The sequence below is a fragment of the Aythya ferina genome, assembly GCF_964211825.1.
Source record: "Aythya ferina genome assembly, chromosome: 3".
NCBI classification, from domain to species: Eukaryota; Metazoa; Chordata; class Aves; order Anseriformes; family Anatidae; genus Aythya; species Aythya ferina.
The window spans coordinates 114388573-114412299 of NC_140298.1; the positions used below are offsets into that span (position 1 = coordinate 114388573).

At 42.2% G+C, this 23727-nt stretch overlaps 1 protein-coding gene and 1 long non-coding RNA gene across 4 annotated transcripts in view; one reads left to right on the forward strand and one right to left on the reverse strand.

Annotated features, from left to right (window-relative positions):
* RUNX2 (RUNX family transcription factor 2) overlaps window positions 1-23727 on the forward strand; it is a 155942-nt gene that overhangs the window by 19857 nt on the left and 112358 nt on the right. The window lies entirely within an intron of this gene.
* On the reverse strand, window positions 1978-23355 carry LOC311433827. The gene is made up of 2 exons (XR_014690976.1): window positions 23249-23355; window positions 1978-3199 (listed from the first exon to the last, which is right to left on the reverse strand). It is a non-coding gene; the product is annotated as an uncharacterized lncRNA (long non-coding RNA).

Below are 23727 nucleotides of genomic sequence, written 5' to 3' on the forward strand. Positions count from 1 at the left end.
CCTTTACTTTTGAAATGCTTTTAGCTCATTGCTTCTAATATGAGCATTTTTTTCTCACACTTCAGTGTATCATCTCTTCCCTCCTTCCACTCTAGAAAGTGGGTTGGGAAGAAGGGAACAGGGCAAATGTGTCTGCATCACAGTGGTGTAAGTAGAGCACTTACACAGGTCTTCCTTGCTAGCAGTCCTAAATTTCTTTATACATTTTGTATAAAATTTATTTTTATTCTCTGCATAAACTTCATTCTCCACTGAAACATGGTCATCCCAGAAGTGAGACACAGATGCTGATTTAGCCAGACAAGGAATGCAGAAGAGGAAATGAGGAAGAACATCATACTTAATTGAAACTTCAGGGGAAGAAACTTAGTAATGATCTCATGCTGCAGCATGTTTGGGGTGCCAGAAACCTTATTCTTATGAAGACAATCAGGTTCCTTAATGTGTATGTCTACTCAAATCCATTATTACACATCTCACGTACTGTAGACCTGCTAACTGAGCACAGTTCTGTCACTTCCTGGAGAAGACAGTGGTCACTGCTGGCTGAAGACAGCTTTCAGCTCTCTGAAAACTAGAAATGTAGGGTAGGTTTCTCCTGTAGTGAATGAAGAGACCCAGGCACTTCCAGGGAGCTAGTGATTCATCCCACCTATCTTAATACCTATCTTAAAGTGGAATTAATTGCCCTTGAGGGGTGTCCGTCCCTTTCCATTGATTATAAATGGAGGCTAGATGACTAGCCTAGACTAGGCACCCTGTTTTTGAGGTGGATGAAGTCAGATGAGATGATGAGATATTATAGTTGTAGGGTGTAGCCAATCATTGCTATTAAATTCAGACAGCCTGTGCTAGCTTTAAAGCAGGTAGCTCAGGTAGTGAGCACCATACAGCCACAGATACGGAGCTCAGCATGGATTTGCCCAGCTTCTTGGTGGATGTTTTGTCTTTTACTGAACTGTGAACTGTCCGTGCTACATTTCTGACAATGTAAGGGTTTGTTTAAAGCTGCCCTTGAAGTATCAGTACAGCTGCCATAATGAGTGCCATACAGACACATCTTTAAAAATGTTGCTATCTACATCATTTATCACTTCTTGCAGGATTTAAGTAGCCAGGTACTACTCAGGTCCTACTCAGCTTGGCTTGTGTGAACTGCTGAGATTAAAGCTCAGGTTATTTAGCGGTTGGCATAGTGTTCAGTAACATTCTCACCCTAATTAAAATATTGCAGCCATGTTAGAAACAGTGTAAAGGTTATAATACATCTTATGGGTGTTACCTACAAAGAATACAGGGGAACTATACCTGCCCATTCCTGGTTTCCCGCAGTAGTAGGCATGGTCTTAAATGTTACGTGCAGTCAGAGGCACTTGTGGTATTTTGTCTCACTGTTCTAAGAGCAAGTTAGTAAGTTAGTAAGTCAGGCAGACAATTCTGTACAGCATCTTCACATTGTTGCAGAGCCTTCTTGGAAAGAAGTACTAGCAGGCACCATTGTAGTACCAGATAGGGTTGTTTCCATATGGTAAATCCGAGATTAAATCTGCAAAAGAAGCCCAAATTTAAATGGCAGTGTTAAAAAGGGTCAGAAATTCAGAGACTGTCCATCAAAAGTGGATGGTATTCACAGTTATTTGACATATTTTCAAATACATATTTTCAAACCTGTGTTTCTCTCTAGTATAGAGTTTGGAAAATAGGGACCTGGACATACAACACACTTACTGGGTTAGACAATATAGAGGGTACTCTGCAGAGACTACGTATATATCACAGAATCACTGAATGCTCTGAGTTGGAAGAGGAGCTAAAGATCATCTAGTTCCAATCCCCTGCCATGGTCAGGGACACCTCCCACTAGACCAGGTTGCTCAAAGTCCCATCCAGCCTGGCTTTGGACTTTTCCTACAACTTACCTTTGTACAAGACCCAGTTTTTTATATAGATTCTTAGACAACAATATACTGCAATTAATTCAATTTATGAAGTGAATTTATTAAGCACTGTAGACATATGAAATGAAATAATGTTGTTTCCAGGCTTCTAGGACACCAAATAAATTATGAATAATGTACTTTTTTTGTTCCTGGGATCTCTTGTTACAGTAAACATTAGATTTGTGGAACCTGTTTTTTTAATTTTCACACTGGATACTTCTTGGCTTTGATGATCTGGGCTATGGGTCCACTTACACTTTTAGTCTTTTTTTTTTTTTTTTTTTTTTATGTCTTTGAACAATTGTCTGTAAAAACAGCACTATAATAAAATTACCACCTCTGTAGAAAGAAGTGTTGAATACAGAAGAGGGCTCAGTGTTAGAGCTGTGAATGTAATTTATTCAGTGTTTTAATTCATCACCTAAGCAATCCAAATGAAAATCATTTTTGTAAAGGGGACATATGGATAAAATTTTCAGAGAGACGCAGCGTGGATTGGTTTTCAAGTGCAGTTGTCTTAAAGCTAGATATGGTGTCCCAGCTAGTCATCTGTGGCCCATTGTGGTCAGAAGAGAGAAATTGGTATGTTTAAAGGTTGATTTATCCTACCCTATATATCCACAGGTTGCGCAGATCTCTGTAAGTGAACACTATTGTTTAAATCTTTTAGAAGGAGGCTTTAAAGCCTGCTTTTTCAAAAGTTACATTGAGGGGCTATACTTTGAAGTCTGTCACATTTTAGTATATTTTAGGATACTGGTGAGCCCCTCCTTGTTAGACATAAATAACCAGTGTGTAGTCTTTCATGTTTTCCTCTTCCATGCCTGCTTGCTTGAAACTCTCAGTCAGTCTGCAGAAATGTCCTCCCTGGTTTGAAATGTTCCCTTTCCCCATGCTGATGTGCTTATTGCTGTTCCTTTCCAGAGGCTGTGGCCCTTGCAGCTCAGCAGTAATCTGGCTTTCATATGGGAGCCTCCTCAGCTTCACGGCAGAGACAGACGGTTTAATTAACCTTTATCTTTTTCTTTGGAAGAATGAGCCCAGGGTATGCTTGTTACTGATGTGAAGAAGTCTCATGCAGCAGTATTCATTGCCTGCAGTATGGCACACAGTCATGAGCATCCCCAAGAATTAGGACTGCAGAATTACAGCACATGAAGGGTGCGCAGACTTTGTATTTATGTAGGGTCTGTGCTCTGCATGTATGCTGGTTTACCAACCTATGCATTTAATTTCACTCTTCTTGATCTCTGCTACTCCTGAAAGACACAGATGGCAGCAAATGAGAAACCTGATAGCAGCTAGCTTGTGGAGAATCTTTATTATAGACAGGTATGAGAGTACTAAAGACTCAGTGCTCCCAAAATCCAGATAACAGGGACTGTTCTTTAGACACAGCTCAAGGATCAAGGAAGCTTTCTGAGAAGGATATTTACTTTTGTGTGAGGTACAAAGTGAACACCTCACTAAATATATACATGCCATACCACATTAAGAATTAAATTGAGAACTACTTTTTTCTGTGGTGACTTGGTGTAAAAGTGTATAAACAGTAGATTTAAGGTAGGCAACAAGGGGATAGTTACATGTCAGATAAATAATAACATGTTGACATAAAAGAAATAGATTTTATGGATTAAAAGGCAGATATCTCAAGTTCTTAGGTCTTGCTTTATGCATACGCTACAGACAAAAATTACAGTAGGAAAAGTTCATGTCTGAGCACACATTATTTGGAAATGCCAAGATTATGGTTATCAGTGCAATTTTAATTCATGCCTCTCAAGTATGCATGACAAAAGAGTCCTTCATTGTATGAGCATGTGCTGGTTTATCCGTCGGACAGCAGTGTCCTGTGGGATAGAGCATGCCCACTTACTGTGATCCCATACCTTATTTTTTCACATGACTCCATTGCTGAAATAATTCCATCCAAAAGTATTTGGTAATCCAGAGTGCCCCATTTGAGACGCACAGGATAATATTTTTCAGAGCTCTTAACAATATATAGTGCTTTATATGTTCAAAGCACAACTCTTGGATTGGGTTGGTGCTTCTGAAAAGCAAACATGAAGGTCTCATATATGGCACTGGGAAAAGTATGAGCACATGGTGAATACAATGTGTGAACACTTGGCTTTGAGCAACTGAACTATTGTGACAACAAGAAATTGTGTGGCGAGAGCATAAAATCTATGGGCCAGCAATAGCTACCTTTGCCAAGCTGCTAACAAAGCTCTTAGGGGATAACACCCAGTGAATTTCCATTCTACAAAATTTTATTTTTCAAAGTTTTTTCAAAGTTGTCAAATTTTACCAAATTTGACTATATTTCCATGGAAATTGCATATTTCTGACAAAAGTGCTAACCTGCCGAGCCAAGTTTCTCCACTCCAAAATACAGAGACAAAAAACCTCTTTCAAGAAATTATTGCCATTTTTTTTTTTTTTTGATGCACTGCATTTTCCCTTTGCTAACTCATTTCTCAGCCATTTTGATCAAAACTGAAGGAATATGCTTCTCACTAATGCAAGAAAAAAGTGAATCCAAACAGTCAAGATTCGGTAGAGTCGCAAGCAGCAGAAAACTTACAATTTTGGGCAACTTCAACCACAGGCAGTTCTATGGTCCCCACCTCTAACATTTAATCTACCATGTTATTAATTTGCACTTTATAACAATTAATTAGATGCAATGGAAATTCTGTGTAAGGAATGAATTGGTATGGGGCAGCCTCTCCTCATGGTCTGCCATAGCTCCAGCATTGACCTGGATGGGTCAGGTCCTTGGTGGTGACCAAAAGGTGCTGAGCAAGGCTCCATCTCTAGCTCGAGCATGATGTGGATCCTTCCTAAGTGCCAAGGATATGCCGGAGAAAGTGGTGTCCTTTGGAGAAGATGGCACGAGGGCCACTGCGGCCTGCAGGCCCTCTGGCGGCATTGGGGTTTACCAGGCCTCCAGGCGCCAGCATTTGGCAGGACTCTCCTTCCCCACCCTGAGCCTCTTCAGAGAGGCAATTTGGTGCGCATACACTTCAACCGAATTGGCACAATCCACGCAGACATTGCAGGCTGGAACACACCCGCAATGCGAGTAGTTTGTGCAGTAGACCGTGACTCCGCCAGCGCGCCTGGCGTGTGGAGCCAGGTCTGGCTGCGAGTGCTCCTGCAGCCCCTCCGCAGCGCCAGTGTGCGCAGCGGTGTCAGTTTTTATTTGCTTCTGAAAAGGAATTTTTTTAGGGGAAAAAAAAAAAAAAGTTGTTTAAGAACAACAACCACAGGAAATTAACATTGAAAAACTACTCCAAACTCTGCCCTAAATAACTTCCAGTGCCGGATTTGGGCTGGTAAATGAGCTTGGTTTAGTTTGGGTGAGGGGCAGCCACAGCCTGGACCCAGACATCATCCAAACACCAAGGTGGGCCAAATCCAGACCCAGTTTTGTCACTGAAGACCAGTTCCATTCAGTGCATGTGAAGAAAGGCACCTGAGAGCCTCCTGGGGAGGGTGTGGAGCTGTGTGAAACCCAGGGCAAATTACCAACCCTTCTGCAGAAGTAAGCAGAGCATTCCTTGGTAATAGGCGCTTCCAGAGGCACAGACTTTTGTATTTTGTATACTCTGATGTAAGCTACTGAAACAAGGCTTTCTTTTAGTTGCCTTCTCCTTCTTTGGATTTGCATGACTCAGAGTTGTGAAGATGCTGGGTCCATTTAAAACCAGTGATATGAGTTGTTTTAATAAGTTTTCATCTTGATAGATTGGACAAACTGGTCAGAAGCATCCAGAGTTGCAATTCATGCTTGAGATCTGCTCCTGTATAGAAATTCTTCCTTCCTGTTTAAAATATGCAGGCTCTTATTTGCAGATGGTAGGTGATGATAGGAGTTATGGTGATGGCTGGGTCTGTGTTTGTACGAATGGCTGTGCAAACAGAGCAAAAGGAGGGGACCTACATGTACCTGTCTTACAGTGCTGGTCGAGCTCTCCAAGCTTTCTGTGGCTCCATGGGCTATAGAAAATGAGGAGGCCATGTCCTTTATGGTATCTCTCGCTTTCAACAAGTTCCAGCTTGGTCAAAGAGAGAGCAAGGCCAGTGAGAAACACTGCAGGAAAACCCAGCTGCTGCAATACATTGTGCTGCAGGGAGCTTGCTGCTTACCTCATTGTCGTTCACTGGAGCAGGGCTTAGTGATAACTGGACTGTTGTGGGTTTTGGTACTTTTTAAAAGTTAAAATAGCCTTTTTTTGGAGACAGATAGATTGCAGTGCTGGGCAAAAGGTACCTCCACCAGCAGTTTTATTTTCCTCCCTATTACAACTTCATTTAAGCTTTTTCCCATTTCCTTTACTACCGCGGTATTCCCATCCTTAGGAGCCAAGCAGCTGAGGGCTGAAAGAGAAGTGTTGTCAGGAGAGTGATTAAAACATGGATTGATGCAGCTGGGAGCCAGGGTTCAGTAACCTCTCTGGGCCTCCGCGTTAGTGTTATGTCAGATACAGTAGCTTTACCATGCGAGTTGAGTTTATGCGTTTTTTATTGTCTCTTGCTGCCAGAAAACGTTGACCCCAGAGTGGCCGCACTGTGTAAGCAGTCCGTGGTGGAAGGCAGCACGTTCCGAAAATCATTTACGTTCCCTCTTTAATTTGTCACTTATGGGTCATATCTTTCTACATTTACATTTTTAAATTAGTTCAGTGTGCCCTGAGCTCTGGTTCCAGAATCCAAGCTGAAAACTTCCCAACTTTACGAGTTATTAAAAAAATTCCAAAGCCCTCACTTAATTTACATCCAGTATGCAGAACAACTTAAAGCTATTAGAAGGCTTCACATTTTTATAAGGACATGAGTTTGGGGAGAGATTAGATTTTAGGGCTCATATGCAATGTGGAACAGTTGCATATATTTGATCACCTCCTCAAAGAGGATACTGTCAAGTGAAATTTGGCCCAAAATTTAAAAGGAAAAAAAAAAGTTTTGGCATAAAAACCAATCTGGTCAAAATAAAATGGTTTTTCCAACATAAATTCCATTAAAAGTAAAGCCAGACCCAGCAAATGTTTGAGATCTCCCATATGGACTGAAGAATAGTTTTACATTGGATCACAATGCAGTTTTTTGGAGAGCATTTGAGACTGCTCCTGTTTTGGAAGCGTGCTCATGTCTTGTTTGAATGACGATTTAGACTGCGTGTAGCAAAACCCAACGTTAGCGTATCTGGAACATCAGTGTAAAGGCTGTCTGTGAGAAGAAAAATTTCTTTTTAAAGAGAACAGAACACACCTACCCTTTGCCATTTTTTTTTTCTTCCTTTCATTCTCATGTCAGGAAGTTCTGAAGACCAGACCTCTGTGGTCAGAGGATTAAGGTAGGGATGTAGGAGGACGGTTCAGTGGCTGAGACATTTGCACACGGGTCCTGCAGGTCTGTCATCTGCCTCTGATGTCTTTGTGACATTTCACAGAATGACAGAGTAGTTGAGGTTGGAAGGGAGGTCACCTGGTCCATCCCCTCTGCTCATGTGTCTCTTGTTGGTGTATTCGAAAAAAGCAGATGTCCAAATGTACTGATATCACTATACACTGGATACCTCATTCTTTTGGTCTCAGCCCCTCTCGTGTGAAGTATGAATCAAGGTGTTGGTTTACTGGAGTAATGTTTTTAAGGCATATTCCCACACAGGGCATATCACAAAGTGAGTTGGAAAGCCTCGGTTTCCCTTCATAAATAAAAACATAGTTTATTTTTATTTTATTTTATTTTATTTTATTTTATTTTATTTTATTTTATTTTATTTTATTTTATTTTATTTTATTTTATTTTATTTTATTTTATTTTATTTTATTTTATTTTATTTTATTTTATTTTACTCCATCCTCAAGATTAGAAGTTTTTTTTTTTTTTTTTTTTTTTTCCCGTGCTGTGAGCTTTGAGCTCCCAGCATACAGACGTGCTCTGTATTGCCGTGTCAGAACAATGAAGCTCTCTTAGGCTGCAAACTCCAGTTCCTTCAACCCCTTGAAGGCATTGCAGGAGGTAAAGGTTGGCTCGTAGGTGTGAGCCTCTCATTACATCAGCCCTTACTCAGAGCTAAATAAGTGCTGCTGCTTTCAGAGAATGGCAAGCGCCAGGCTCTGCTTAGGATCCTTCCTCTAGGAAAGCTTTATTTTAGTACAGGCTGCCGAGACGAAAACCAGACAAAACAGAAAATCTGAAAAGATGAAACTCCTACGGGATAGCCACCCTCCCCACACTTACTTTACACCAGCATCATTCCACTGGCTGCTGATGTGCTTGCAGTCAGGTGCGGGTGCTTTTTGCCAGCTCTACACTTCGTGAACCTGGGGAGCGAGACGAAGACGGTCCGTGCAGCCGAGGGGAGGCAGCTTTTCGGCCGTGCGCGTGTGTGTCTTGCAGGGTGGGGAGGGAAGGCATCCTTAAACAAACACGTGCAACCTGCTGTTTTAGCTGCGATGGGAAAACCAGCTTGACAAGAATGAACTGCTTCGCCAAGCGACATTCAAGGGAGGTTGGTGGGATTTTAAACAAATCTCCTTAAGCGAGCATGAAAACAAGCTATTTAGTGCTCATTAGTGTCTCAGGTTAAACTCTTGAATAATTTGTCATGGTTAGGCTCTTTCGGTTTCATTGGTGTTTTTCTAGTGACTAACGAGATGACAGCTACACATGCTCCTTGGTATGCCACTGTTCACAATAGGGTTTAAAATTGTGTATTTGTTATTGATGTCATTAAAGTGATGGATTTGAGCTCGGTTTCTGAGGCAGCCGACTGGGTGGTTAGGACTAATTTCTAGCAATGGTTTTGGAGGTTGAAACCAAAGTGTGTATAAAAGGAAATGTTTCTTCTTTTAAGCAAATAATTTGAACCCAGATGAATGAAATTTAAGCGAGTGGGCATCAACTCGGAGTTAATTTTGACATAGTTGTCTGGAAATCATCACCAATTAAAATATTTTTATGAGCTCGAATGTAGTATTGTCTTTCGGTGCTTATGTAAGAGAGGAACAAACTGCTTGTTTAACCCCAGCCTGGAGACTACTGGCCAGAGTACAGGACTGAAGTCGCAGCCATCTGGAGCTGCAGCGAAGGCATGGTCCTTGGCAAACCTAACCTTGCGGGGGCAAGGCGACTGCAGCATGTGAGCTGCAAAATATGTAAATTGGAGCAGATTGCTTGCACCGGTCAGGATGTGCTGCTCATTTACAAACGAATCTCTCCAAAGGCTTTTGACGTTTTCAGATGATATTTACTAATAGAAAAGACAGACGTAGCTGTTCGCATCCGCTTCTGCAGCGAGGGAGGGTTTGTGCAGGATGGGGACTCCTGCAAAAATCCCGCAGCAGGCAGCGTGTGTCTGGGACATGCAAAGAGGGACAGGAACAGCTCTCGAGCCCAGGAATCCTAGTTCAGAGCAAAAATGACTCCCTTGGGTTGTTATAATCAGGCTCTTTCATGTGCTCCTCCAGACTGAATAGCTAGTGAGATAGCTACTTAATTTGTGCACACACCTTTCACACCTGCACATAAAGAAAAGCTTTGATGCCAAGTGCTTGATGGAACAACAAAATGAGTATGTGCAGAATTAAAAGGGTACGCACCACGCTCAAATATTTTTATAGCTTTTTAGACTCTGCACATTTAAAATAATAATGAATACCCTGTCTGAATGGGAGGAGCAGTGTCTGCATTGTGAATTTGGCCTTTTCATGAGAGCACCATTGTTTTTTGTTGTTTTTACATTGCTAAGAGAGTTGAAATGCTGAAGACTAGAGTATAAATGTCTGTTGCTGTGTTTCCAACCACAGTCTCACTTATTCAATGAGACAAACTTTTAACATTTAAATTTTTCTTATTAGTGTTTATTGAGATTTTTGCATTTTCTTTTATTATGCTATATGAATACTTATATGTGTATATAATAATGCTGTGTGCTTATGAAACAGTCTATCATGAAGTTTTTTCCCATCCCATAGTTATCATCATTTGATTCTCGTGCAGTAGCATACTTCTACTAGCTGGGCTCACAACGCTGCAGACAGATGATCAAATATTTAACCACAAACAAAACTGTTTAGATCTAACATACAGAATCATTATAGCTTTGGTATGTATGCACGGAATTTGCTCTGCTGTGAAGTGTTACCACTAGACCTGTGCACCACTTGAGTCTGAAAGAAGGTAGACCTGAAATTGCACTTAATTTCAGCCTCCAGTTGAGTCCATACTGAGAAAATTTCAGGGCTTAGACACATGCTCGAGTTACAGGGGATGACTGTGTTACCACATGTCAGCTGAGCCACTGCAGCTGCCCGGTAGGTGTTCCTGGCCCCCCGTGAATGGAAGTTGATTTGATTTAGCTTAGCCCTCAATAAAAGAGGCTTAAGATAAGTAAAATCGCTGCACACTTGCGGCAGCCAGAGAGCATGCACGCAGATGGTTGCCATCCAGCTCCGGGACACAGTAGCCTATTCCGCCCCAGGAGAGTGGCTCTGTATCTTTATGGTTCCGTATCGGCAACAGTCAAGGCAATTTTTTAGGATAACATTTACATTCTCTTTTAAAAATTAGTCGTTGAGTCCCTTAGCATAGCTGGGTTTGTTGGCTTGTGTAAAAACACTTGTTCCAGTTCCTTCTCTCAGCCCCCCAAGCGCTGCTGATCACAGAAAAGCAGCAGAGGAAACTGTGTCAGTGTTATTTTGAGGGACTCGTTCAAAACATTAATGAATTTATCCCTCAGCCTAAATGGGGAAAGACATCTTTATAGAGACTTTGACAGGTATTTTAGACCCTGAATTGCACCACTTTTGACTTTTCACATATTCTGAATGTGGAGAAATACCTTGCATTTATTTGCCTTGCAATTCCCACAGTCTACAGGATTTAGCACATAACAGCCAAGGGCCAATTTAAGGCGTTTGCTTTTGAAATCTCCTGTGGCCTCCCTTGCTTGCTGAGGAGGATGAAGTTGCAGGACTTCTATGGGATGTAGGCAAAGAGCACGATTGTGAGGTCCGTGCTAGGAAGTAAGGCTACACTGTGAAAATGGGCAAACCATCAGCCACACACAGTAAGTTGCAGCTGAGCATGGCGTTGGACTTTAAGCACAAGTGATAACTCATTTAGTCATTTCAGCTCAAAGTACATTATCTAAACGCGTACCTCTGGATTTATAACAAGATCTCTTCAATCTGTTCTTCCTCAGCAAGTTATGACCCTCCCTAGACGAGGGATTTGAGAAATTAGTGGGTTTGGTTTTTCCACTTTCTCCACCCTTTTGAACAGGTGGGATTTCTAGCTCCTTATCTTGTGGATCCTCTGGGCCATTTTCTGTACGCTGTGTCTGTGTAAGTTTCTAGGAAGTGGTGCCTGTCCCTGTACTAACATTTGATGTCCCTAACAACATTTGGTTCTTATTATATGTAGATACAGACAATCCTTGGATAATCATAAATATACATGTCCATGGGGAAGATCCCATCTCTTCCCTCTCGATTAAGATAAGATTTTTGTAAGGGAGGAAAAGAGAAAAAAGTGGGTCAGCAATGGGTAACTCCCTGAGCTCCTTTGAGAGCCCATTTCTCATGGCCCCATCCAGCAGAGGAAGCTGATATCAGACCCTACCTCAAGTACCGTAGGCGAGGTGTTGGGGTGGAGGCATCTGCCATAGGCTCCTTATACTCCCTGCAGGTCTCCAGGAAACCTGGGACATGTGTAAGCCCTGCAACATGGACAGTGACCAGGTTTCAATTAAAGGTCTCAGTGAGAGTGGCTTCTGCTCTGGGAACAGAGAGCAAGCTCCCAAAAAGTCAGCAATCATTAGCCGAGTGCCTAAGCAAGATTTTTTTTTTTGAAGCATTAGTTAAAAATTTATGGAGTTTGGTAGGCAAAGGAGATGTTAGCCAGAGTGAGCTTTACAAGTGTCAGAAAACCCTAAAAACAGACATTATCCTGGAAATATTGACAGTGGACTAGGCATCAACTTGCTGCTGCACAACTTGGTTGGGTTTTTCACCCCCAGGGGATTAAAAATAATGGAGTTGTATGAGAGGGGAGAAAGCCTTCAGGCTGTTTTAATCTGGAATTCTGCAACCTGATGTTAATGAGAAAAACTATTTTTTTTTGGGGCCATTTTTTTTTGCCAGTTCATGTCTACATTTAAGACAGTAATAAATTGTCAATTTGTTTGTGAAACACTTGGCTTGTTGCATTTCTAAATGCAAAGTACTAAAGCAGTTACTGTGAAATCCCATTTCACTTTGGCTCATGGTATTGCAATGACCTCTTTTGTTGTCTTTTGTAATTAATAACTTGCTTTTCTGTCACTTCCCCTTGCTGCCCATATAAATATTTCTGCAATGGAGCCTCTGATATTTGCTAACCCTGCCTTTCGTTAGCAAGACTGAGCACATGGGAGCAATTTGGGAAGCCAGGTGTGTTCCTCTATGTGTTACCATTCGGCATGTCCCTCCTGCTCATTGCAGTGCTGATGTAGAAAAACTCAGGTAGAAAGAAAAAGCTGTAAAAATGGTGAATTCTTTCCTCTAGTTACTGTGATACTTGCAGCTGTGCTGACACAAGTAGCTCATGCTTCTGCTGCTCTGCACGTGTAATCCAGAGTGCAACCATAAAATAAAGGGAACCTGGAGTAGCCAAGAAATAAATAGCTTCTCTACTAGCATACCTGTCTCTAAAGGCTTGCAGTTTATGGAGGAGTGGAGCAGATTTGTAAAACTGTAATTTTTAAGAAAGTAAACTTCAATATCTAATGGTACTACAGCTAGAGCAATGAAAGCTTTTAGTGAATGCGAAGAGGGGAAACCACCCCAAATACATGTGCAGCAAATGGTAATAGAAGGAAGGAAAAATAAGATGAATGGGAGAGAAAGAAGAGAAAATGTTTGCTGGTCTCTGTTTTTTTTTGTGTGTGTTTTGTTTTGTTTTGTTTTTGGAGGAAGCCACCAGAGAATAACAAAGAGGAAGACAAAAAAAATAGATTTTGTTTAAAAGGAATCAAAGAAGGAAAAAGACAGGGAAAGAGCCACGTAAATATTATTTATTTGTCCTGCTGGCTGATAAATTGCTTCCTTCTTAGTTGCTCCATTGAAAACTGAGCAGCCAACAAGTTTTAGATGATCATATTAATAACATTGGTTTATCTTCAGTAATTTCTAAAGCATGGGAAAGAGTGCTCCAGAACCTGCTAATAAACTCTGCACAGTGCTGATGGGAAGAGAATGATCTCTAACAAGCCCATAATTTCAAGACTAATTGATGAGATGCCCCATGAAATAATTATTTTGAGTGTTGGCAGTTTCCTGTAGACCTCAACATAGGGCAGGGTGGCTCTTTTCCCTGCTTGACAGGGTTTTAGTTCTCCAAAAGTATTGCCTATTAACTCTGGGGTGTTATGAGTCACATACTACCAGCACTTGCTGCCCTGTTTGACACGGACGAGTGAGGCTAATCCTGCATATAGTAGTCAGGTAAACAGGCATCCTGTGTGTTCAGGCATGGGGAACAAAGCTTCACAAGTTCCATCACAAGAAACTGAGATCAGTGGAAATCCCCATCGAGATAAGGAAGGATATTTCTCTTGCACCAACAGCCCATGCCATTTCTGAAAAGGCCAAGGGAACGATGGCGTTTCCAGAAGTTTTACCTTTAGGGAGTGGCATAAAACTAAGGATGTTATCACTTGTGATCAGAGATCTCGCTGTATTTTCACAAGCACATTAATAGTGGCCCACGGATACCAGCCATTAGAGCCATGTGAGTATGAGTTCCTGTTGCTGCTTTGTATGATAAGCAATATTTTATGTGACTGCTGAGTTCCTGAGTTTTGTTCAAAATCCCCAAATTACCTGACATTACACGTTGTTGTTAAATGAAATCTGACTTCCTAGACTCAGGCATGGTCCTGCCTCTTGAGCAAGAAGGTGAGATTTGGGCTTAATAATCTCAACGTGGAGTGGCATCTTGCTAAGATAAAGTGGATTGCCTCTTTGAACTCAGTTCATCTGTCAGAAAGTCAGATCAATTTAAAAAGTGAATCAGTGCTCAAGTGCAGTTTTCCTGTCTTTTTTTTTTTTTTTCTAGTCCTTACTTAAAACCTCAAAACCACGATGGGTAATTTCCCCAAGATCCACTTTAGACGTTTGTGGCATGTAGCGTGAAGCGTAGGTGCAGCTGGCCAAACCCAGGCACTCTTATCCTTGAGAGCATTTTCCTTCTGTTTCAGTGAATCACACAGGAAAAGCTGCCACCCCACTCCCCACAAAACCAAACTCTAACCGGAATAGCTGTACTGGCCCAAATCTGGTTTCTGAAGTAAGTGGGAGTTTTGCCGTAAGCTCAGAGAACCGCATCTGGCCATTTTTGCCCCATTTAACATCTCTCAAACCTCTGCCTCCATTTGCCACACCTCAGCTGACACCTGATTATTTTTCCACGGTACTGAGACCTTATCAAGCATGCAAAGCTCACAAATAATGTCTAACCACAACTATCACCACAGGAAACATTGGCCCAAAATTTAGGTTTTGTTTCGAAAACAGAAGGTTTGGGGGAGAGAGAGAGCATTGTTCAATCTAGCTCGGACAAAAATATGTTGGTAGCTCTGCTGTCACTAGCATTTTTAGTATTTCTTTGCTGTGTCAAAAGGCTCATTCAGAGCATTTTCACAGAATCACAGAACTGTAGGGGTTGGAAGGGACCTCAAGACATCATTGGGTCCAACCCCCCTGCCAAAGCAGGTTCCCTAGAGCAGGTTGTTCAGGTAGGCATCCAGACGGGCCTTGAATATCTCCAGAGAAGAGATATCCCCCCAACCTCCCTGGGCAGCCTGTCCCAGTGCTCTGTCACCCTCACCATGAAGAAGTTCTTTGGTATGTTGGTGCTGAACTTCCTGTGATCCCTTTTGTGGTCATTGCCCTTTGTCCTGGTCCCACAAACCACTGAAAAGAGGTTGGCCAAATCCCTCTGTCTCCCACACTTCACGTATTTAAGAAATTGGAGAAAATTCTCCAGAGCTTACAATATGAATGGATAACGTGGAAAGCAGTAAGTCCAAGGGAGAAACTTGCCTTGCATCCAGCACTAGCATGATCTGGAGCTGAGCATCAATCCTCCACCCTGTAGCAGAGCATCCTGCTCCTGCCCCACATACAGAAGCCTAAGGTTGTGGTAGGACATGGAGCTGAAGAGATGGATTTTACTATTTACACGACCATAATTTATCTGTAGCATAATGTTGAAAATTGTCACTAGAAGAAGATTAGAAACACGTTTCCTGCACAGTTTCCTCGCTGCTAGGCCACACAGACGTGGAGTGTTCCATTAACTGCTGCAGAGCCACGGTACCCAGCCGAGGAGGGTGCTCACTGGGGAGCCTCAAACTGCACCTCAGCAAGCTTTGCAACCCATCAAGAAAACAAGGCCATGACCCATTCGGTTCTGCCCTGCTTACTGGTGCATGTCTGATTTCTGAGCTGACGTCCCAGCCACTGTTTTCTTTTTGATCTGGAAAAATGGGTATTTTACATTGAATTCAGAAGAGCTCAATGAAAAATCCTCCAATCCTGCAGCAGACCTTCCCCTTCCTTCACCCTCTTGCTACCAGGAATTAGGGCTTTGTGATAGCACAGGCAGATTGGCACACTAAGATTATGTGTGTGCTTTCTTTGGATTTAATTGGATTTGCTAGTCTGAAATGTAACATGTTTGCTAATTTCATAAACTAGCTACTGTAACTAAAATCAGACAGAATAGCCGAAAAAAGCCAGATTGCATTTTAGTCCAAAAGGAATATTTCCATGCTTAAAGGGTGGTCTCCTTTCTCCCTTTAAAGTCTCCTTTAATCATTGTGTGTCTTGGTTAACATCCCTGTTTTTACAGTATTCCCGTAGTTTACATTCAGAGTTGGATAGGTGATGTTTTAATACATTTTCTATTGTTTTTAGTTAAAGGAGTTTCATTTTGCCTGGACTTTTACCCACTGCTGATTGAAAGATTGGAAGTTTTGCCCTCCGGTCTGTCTAGCTGAGGTGAAAGATCAGCAGCCCAGGGTGGTTTGGAAAAATGTTCTCGGCAAAGTCTCTGCTTTGTGCTCACAGCATAATTCAACAAAGAATTGAAGCACATGCTGAAATTTAAGGCTATATTTAAATTTCCTTGTACTTGATGTGGGGCACACATTTGTATATGGCCTGTGCTATTTCAGGGTCAAATGTGGGAGGTAAAATAATTGCATAGGAAACCTCAGCAATGGGAGAAGTTTCCCTTTGTAAAGATATGGTTACCCCAGGTTGATGCTTTGCTGCTGTGTATTCTGGAGGCTTCGATCTCAGTTTTGCTGTCTTCCAACCAAAGGGAATTAAAGCAGCAGTCAGAGGCAAGCCTTATGCGCTGTGACAGGTGCTAATCTTCCAGGAAATTCATCCTACATCCCACCCATTAAGGGAATTTTATATAAAAATGGCTTAATGTCTCTTTAAAGGTGTCAGCAAGCATGTGAGGACCACACAGCTTGGGTTCCACTGCAAGTAATGGAGTGAAATTGTCTGCATAATTATTTTAGTTGGATTGAGAATCTGCAGTCCTCTCTCACTTCAGGAAATAAACCTCTGTTAAAACCATATGGCAGTATTCTCAGAAGAGATGTGATTACAGGGCCACTTCTCTTTCAGATCTCCAGGCAGAGTTAGAGAAAGTTGTTATGTTTGTGCATAATTAATACTTTTTTTTTTTCCTTGTGAGCAGACACAGAAATTTCATTTTTAGCATGTGTGAGGGTGCTGGTGTGCTTGCATACCGATGTAAGCTTTCATTTCGGTTTACTGAAGCAACAATAAATGATGCTGCCTCTGAACAAAGTCAGAGACCTCGAAGAAATGTGCCACCATGTACACGTACCCAAACTGCATAGTGAAGAAACACCATTAACACAGAATCACAGAATAGTCTAGGTTGGAAGAGACCTCCAAGATCATCTAGTCCAACCTCTGACCTAACACTAACCAGTCTTCCACTAAACCATATCACTAAGCTCTACATCTAAATGTGTTTTAAAGACCTCCAAGGATGGTGACTCCACCAGTTCCCTGGGCAGCCCATTCCAATGCCTAACAACCCTTTCGGTAAAGAAGTTCTTCCTAATATCCAACCTAAACCTCCCCTGCTGCAACTTTAGCCCATTCCCCCTCGTCCTATCACTGGGCACGTGGGAGGATAGACCAAAAACACGTGTCATGCTCATTTCAATGCCGCTTTTACAGGTGACACAGGGGTTACCCTGGTTTGAAGTGATGAGAGCTTGGCTAGCTTCTTGTTAATGCACTCACGCTTCCGATTCTGCTGTGCTGTGGTCCTGAGCTTGTGGCCGGGCAGCGCCCTGCTCTGTGCTCTCAGGATGCTCGCCGCAGCGCTCAGTGCAGCTCCTACCCAGTACCCGCACCCGCCCCAGAGCTGCTGGGGGAACTGCTTGCACGTTTTGGCCCGTTTTTCGTGTCGCTGTTTTTGTGAAAGCAGAGAAGGAAACATCCAAGCACTAAACACGAAGGTGTGAAAACCACAGAGCTTGGTAGAATTACAATCATCTCAACTGGCAAGCAAGCGTGCCTTGACTTTCACTTTTAATTCAGCATCCTCTTACATCAATTTGGTACAAATGTACAGCCATTTGTATTTTAGTGAGGATTTGCACCAGAGTTACCAAGAAAACAAGAAACATATCCTAAAATATTATCAAGGACAATCAAAACGTTAGCAAACCAACCATTCCTAAACACTATCAGAAACTGTACCAAAGGAAAGCAAAACACACAAAAGTATATTTTGCTGTCAAATCAGAGAGATGGGCAGAAACTAAATTACCAACGTGACTGGTGAAAGAGTGCATGTTGGAGAGAGGTGTTCTGTCCCAACAACACAGTGTAATATCAGCGACACAGAGAAGGGAATGAAATTTCCTTACTTTATGCAAGAGATGTGATTTTAAACCACTGTCCTCTTGGCCATCCTGTCAGATACTTGGGGGATACCCTTGGCCATAGTTTGGCGATCTAAATCCATCAAGGGTTAGAAACTGGGTTCGGTGTTGGTCGTTTGGTGAAAGGGAATCATTGGCACACTGACCCTTTGTCAAGGGAGGAATAAGTTGTTTGGGCATCAAAACTGGTCATTGCAAGAAGGAGCAGTGATCGGGACACTGAGAGCCAAACCCCTCTGCTGCTGCCAAAAGGGGAATCATCCCATGGGTGTTGTGGGAAGCTAGGGTGAAAGGACAGCCGTCCTACCTGGAGAAGAGGTAAAAAAAGAAATTTATTTCTTTCTCATAGTGCTGAGCTTTCTGTAGACTTTTACCTAAAAATATTTGATTTTTTTTTTTAAGCCTTTACTTCCTTGCAGTTTGTGTTGAAGCTGGAAGAAGTTTTCCATCCCTCTTGTTGCCTTTTTACTTCATTCAAATTGGTTAAGACAGATGAGTTTCACTTGTAAAAAAAAAAAGCAAGGCGACACACCACTCAAATATATCCCATTTCTTCAGCATCACCAGCATTGCTTATTTTAGTTTTCTTGAACAAAAGGGGAACAGCACTTTGTGTTCTATTTTCCATTATTCTTTGATGGAATTAAATCAAGTTTGTGCTTAAAGAAAAAAAAATCCCTCATCTGAATGTGCTATCCTGTAATAAATGATGCCTATGGTTTGGATGTTTATTTCATCAGTGGAAAAAAAAAAGCAGTAGGGCTAAAGGTAGACTACACAGCTTGTATCTAAAATCCCATATCAAAGGGATCAAACACCTAACTGTCACTGTTATAGTGGGAGCAGCTATGTTATTCCTAAAATGAGTCATACAACATTAAAAACAAAGTGAATAATAAGGTTTAAATTTCTGCAAGCTCTAAAAACTTCAGGGCCAGTCTGTCTCCCACTGAAGACTGTGGCAAAACCTCTGTTCGTGGCTCTGGCTGAAAGCTTGGGCTCCATACGGTCCCATTTTTCCAACTGTAGGTTCACTTTTTTTTTTTTTTTAATCCTGTGAATTAAATGAGGATTTGCCACCCACAAAATGAAACCCAAGGAAAGAAACTTGCTTTAAATAGAATGAGCTATTGCGATTATATTAATAGCATGGGGATGATGAGTATTTCCAGAATTTAAGTACTTCAGTGTTATTTTGGACTGTTTTAAGAGAACGGCATAAAATAGCCTTGTCACTCTTGCATTGCAGAGATGTTTTCCACTGGTGCACTGTGGTGGGCATCCAGACTTCATGACTCACCAAAATAATAATAAAAAAACCTAGAGATTATTCGCAGCGCGTGCCAATGATGAACCAATGCGCTCTCACGTATTTCCAAACTAGAGGCTTACGTATAGGTAGGGCTGTATGAGCATGCTTGCGTACAGCTGTACGGCTTTGAAAGCTGTTAACTTCACAGCTGCCCACTTGAGTCACTTGTGATTTTTATAGCTAGGCATTTACAGCTTCTGTCTCTTTGAATTTCCAAAGAATTCTTTGAATTTCGTGGGTTTTTGTTTTGTTTTTGTTTTTGTTTTGTTTTTGTTTTGTTTTGTTTTTGTTTTGTTTTGTTTTGTTTTGTTTTCAGAGGATTGCACCCACAATGTAATGTGAAAGCAAATCCTGTGAACTCTGATCTGGTTTAAAAACTGAACCTTGTGGGACCTCAGGGTGCTGGTACCAAGACAGAGCTTCCCACGTCCAGCATTCTGTGTCCTGTCCAGCCCAGGGAGGCAGTGACCAAAAGTTCATGTCCTCTGAGTTCCCCTGCTGTACAGGAGAGGGGAGACTCACCAACTCCGACCTAAAACTTCGGTGCTGTTTGGAGCACCTTGCTCTGCCATACTTTGAGGAGCAGCCACTCAGCACTAAGCTGGATGCTGCTAGCAGCAGTGGGAGTGGTGTTTGGGGTTTTCATGAGCTCCTGGCTCAGCCCCCCAAGGCCTCAAGAGCCCACCCCTTGATAAAGCAATGAGGGAATCCTACTGGAAATCCTCTCCTGTGGCAGCCCCAGCATTTCTCAGGCTGTCCCCGGGTGTAGATCAGCTCTGAGAGCTGCTCGGTGACTGGCATCACCCTCTGCTTGTGTTGGACACCCTCCAGCGGCCTCTCGCAGGCAGGTCCCCCCCGCCACCCTCATTCCTCGGGATTTGTTACCTTCTGGTAGCCAAACTCGCAGGCAACCGGCTGGCGAGATTTATTCTCCAGGACTCTGTTTTCCTATTGTTTTAAGTTCACGGGAGGCTCCCTGTTGCTAAACAAACTTTACAACTGTAGGCTAACTTTACAACTGCAGGTCAGCCCCCTGCCCGAGCCCTTCAAAAACAATGACGTGCCTGGTGGCCAAACACAGCCCATGAGCTGTGTCGCCTTCCCCTTGGTCTCCCCAGGGGTTTGGCTCTGTTTTGATGTGAGGCATCACCTCTGAGCAGGTTAAATGCCACGACTCTGGCTTAGGGACTGAATTAGGAACCTACAAAGCTTTGGCTAGGGACTTGCATCTCATAAGCTTACGGCGCTTTGCTGAGTTTTGGACGTGATGTTGTTAAACAGCTGGTCTGGGGCAGCAGCAGTCAGCCTTAGGGCTTGGGAGTTTTAATGTGAGATGAATGTATATAGGGCTGGAGTTTCTGTAGCATGGATTTATATTTGGTTTCTACCAGTCTTTGCTACGATTGTCAAAAAACAAAAAGTTCAGTGGAGGTGGATGGAAATGAAGCACAACAAAAAACAAATAATGCCCATATTGAGGCTGTCTGGTTGGAAAACCTCAGCATTTTGTAGTCTTTCACTGTGTCGAGGAGTTCCCTACATTCAAAGAAGACACAAAACATTTGCTTCCTTGCTTAGGGATTTTTTTCCTCAAGACGTTTGTCATTTTGATGGGTTTTGTTCTTCTTACTGGCATGGGGAGGAGGTTTTGCTAAAACACGTGTTTTAGTAGAAGGGGATGGCCAAGGCTACTCTGTGTGTGACCATCACTCTTTGAATAACCGGCAAACAAACAACAAGAAAGCAACAGCCAAAACCAACTGTGGACTCATAACATGTTAATGATTTCCAGGACTTTCACCTGGGGATGTGGGAACACTCTCGAGCACTGGGCATGAAATACTAGTTTTATTTCATTTTTTTCTCCCTTGAAAATAAGTGGAAACTAAGAGTCATGCTTGCTAAATTCGTGGAGAAATTAATTTTGCAATATCCACTGTGAGGCAAAGAGATGTCAAAGTTATTCTGAAGTTAGAGCTGGAGGAAACTATGACACAGAAGGGTTAATACCAGCGTTTCCAATCTATGGTTCCTTGTGGGCTGCAATACCCAAGCAGACACAGCCTGAATCTCACTGTGCCTTTTCACGGGAGCTGGAGATGCTGAATGCTTTGCAGCATCAGGCCCACAGAAAGCCTGAGCTGCTTGACTTGATACACTCGTGTTAGAAGTGCTGTGTACGTGACTTAACCAAGCACAAACGCTCACTGAGTCCTAGGACAGTGGGCCTAAACCTCAGGCAACCTAGTCCGTTTTTCCTCAGATAAGTATTATATATACTTAGATCATCACTGACATCTGTCCAGATTCTTAAATCCTCCGGTACTGTGCCTTCCACTTACTTACCAAGTCTGGTTTTTGTGCTTTTTCTTTCATACTTAAAAAGGAGGTTGCTAATATCATACATTAATCTCTTAAATCTCCTCCACCTCAAATGAAGCCAGCTTTTTCTTTTTCTCTTCTCTGCTGACAAAGAGACCAATTGATTGCCATTCTCTTTAGGAAACATTTTACTCTTATCATGTCCTTTCCCACTCTTCTCTTTCTCTAGACTAAACAAATGTATTTCCGTCAACTTTTCCATGTGGGCTATGCTTACTAACTCTCTTATCACTCCTGTTGCTCTTCTCTGGATTCTCTCTAATTCTTCTGTATCTGTCTTAGAGGGTGGTGTCCCAAACTGGATAAAGCTCTCCAGCTGATGTCTCACCACTTCTGAGCAGTGTAATAGTTACCTTCTATGTCTTTGCTGCAACACAACCATTAATCTTTCCCAGAGCTGCATCTGCTTAATTTTTTTAAAGGCAGAATCCTGTTATTGACTCACATTCAACTGGCAACTCTCTGCTATCCCCAGATCGTCCTCAGCAGTGCTCTGCTCTATCTGTTTGTTGTGGTGCATTTCTTAAATCCCAAGTGTTAGTGCAATGTACTTCAATTTTACTTTGTGCCATTTTATCAATGATCTGGCAGAAGTCATTTCTCCAATTTGCTCACATCCTTTTGGATTCGGACTACTTTCACCAGAATCTGAAGGACTCCTCCCTACTGTGTGTCACCTCAAGGTTTTAAAATCCTACTTTGTATTGCATCGTCCAAATTATTCAAGAAAATAATAAATATTAATTGGCTGAAGACAAAATGATGCTTAAAATACAATCCAATTGGATCTCATAGCAATAGTCAGTGGGCAGCCCTGTAATGCCACTTCACGCATCCTGTTGCTGTGCTTTAGCCTTTAATGACGCTGCCTTTCCCTCAAAGGCTTGAGAGCAGAGCTTGATCCACCCCAGCTTTCACCTGGGCAGAAATGCCCCTGCTGGCAGTAGCAGATGAAGGTGGAGCATAACAAAGGGATCAAAACTGCGAGTCACCTCCAGGACTCTTGGCAAGATCTTGAGGACATTTCCTCTGTTAAGCCTGGGTGCATCATTTATGAGCTGCTTCAGGCTGTCCAACTTCAAAACTTGTGCAGTGTGCCGGCCTTGTGCCAGTGCTCTGACTACCCAGAAAGCCAAACACCTTCTCTAACATGACAGTTACCCCAATAAACCCACTCGCTGCCAGCAGCACCAGACTTTTATTATATTTTGGCCACTTAAAATGGGCTTTTGAGTGTGCAAATAAGAGCAAAGGATGGTGCTAAGCATAATTTTTGCTGGGGCAACCACCAATTCTTTATACCTTTCAGAAGGAAGAAAGGGAGACATCCATCAAACTGTCATTACAAATTAGATGCCACAAACCTAAGCTCGTGGAGCCGCCAGGAATCTGTAAACCTTTCAAAGGATACGCCTGTTTTTGACATTTAAAATAAAAAGTCTTCATAGATTTTTGTGGAAAACACTGATGGGCCAGCAGCTAAATGACATTTCTCAACAGCCGGACAGACTCCACACAAACCGAATAGATTCCCGGGTTTAGAAGGACAGGTTAATTACTTTCTTTGCTATGCCCAAGAACAAATAATGGCTGGTCTGTATTACTTACTGAGTGGGAAAAGATCTTTCAGGGTGGTTTGTTTTCTTTTCTTCCCAAAGTCTGAAGCATCCTGGCTTTTGCCTCCATCTAGCCTGACTGTAGGTGCCCTTTATATAACAATAACTTGATACTACTCAAAATACTTGGCACTGCAGGCAGGGGAGTGGAATGTAATGAGAACACTTTAGCAGGTCTGAGGGTGAGTAAACTCCAGTAGTTTTGGAATGAGAGGGTAGGGTTTTTGGTGTAAGTCTCTCCCTCACTTGGCATTCACAGACAATAAGAATACAAGGATTAACATAGTAGACTCCGTTTATTACACTTGGGTGGATAAAGCAATTATCTGTCTATCAAGGCTGTAGTAAATTGTGCAACAGCATTAACATGGGTGGATACGTGGATAAATGCTACGCTGCCACAGAGGGTGCTGATACACAAGATAATCCTTCAAGTCTAACTTGTAAAGACTGTTTTCTTTTGGAGTTTAT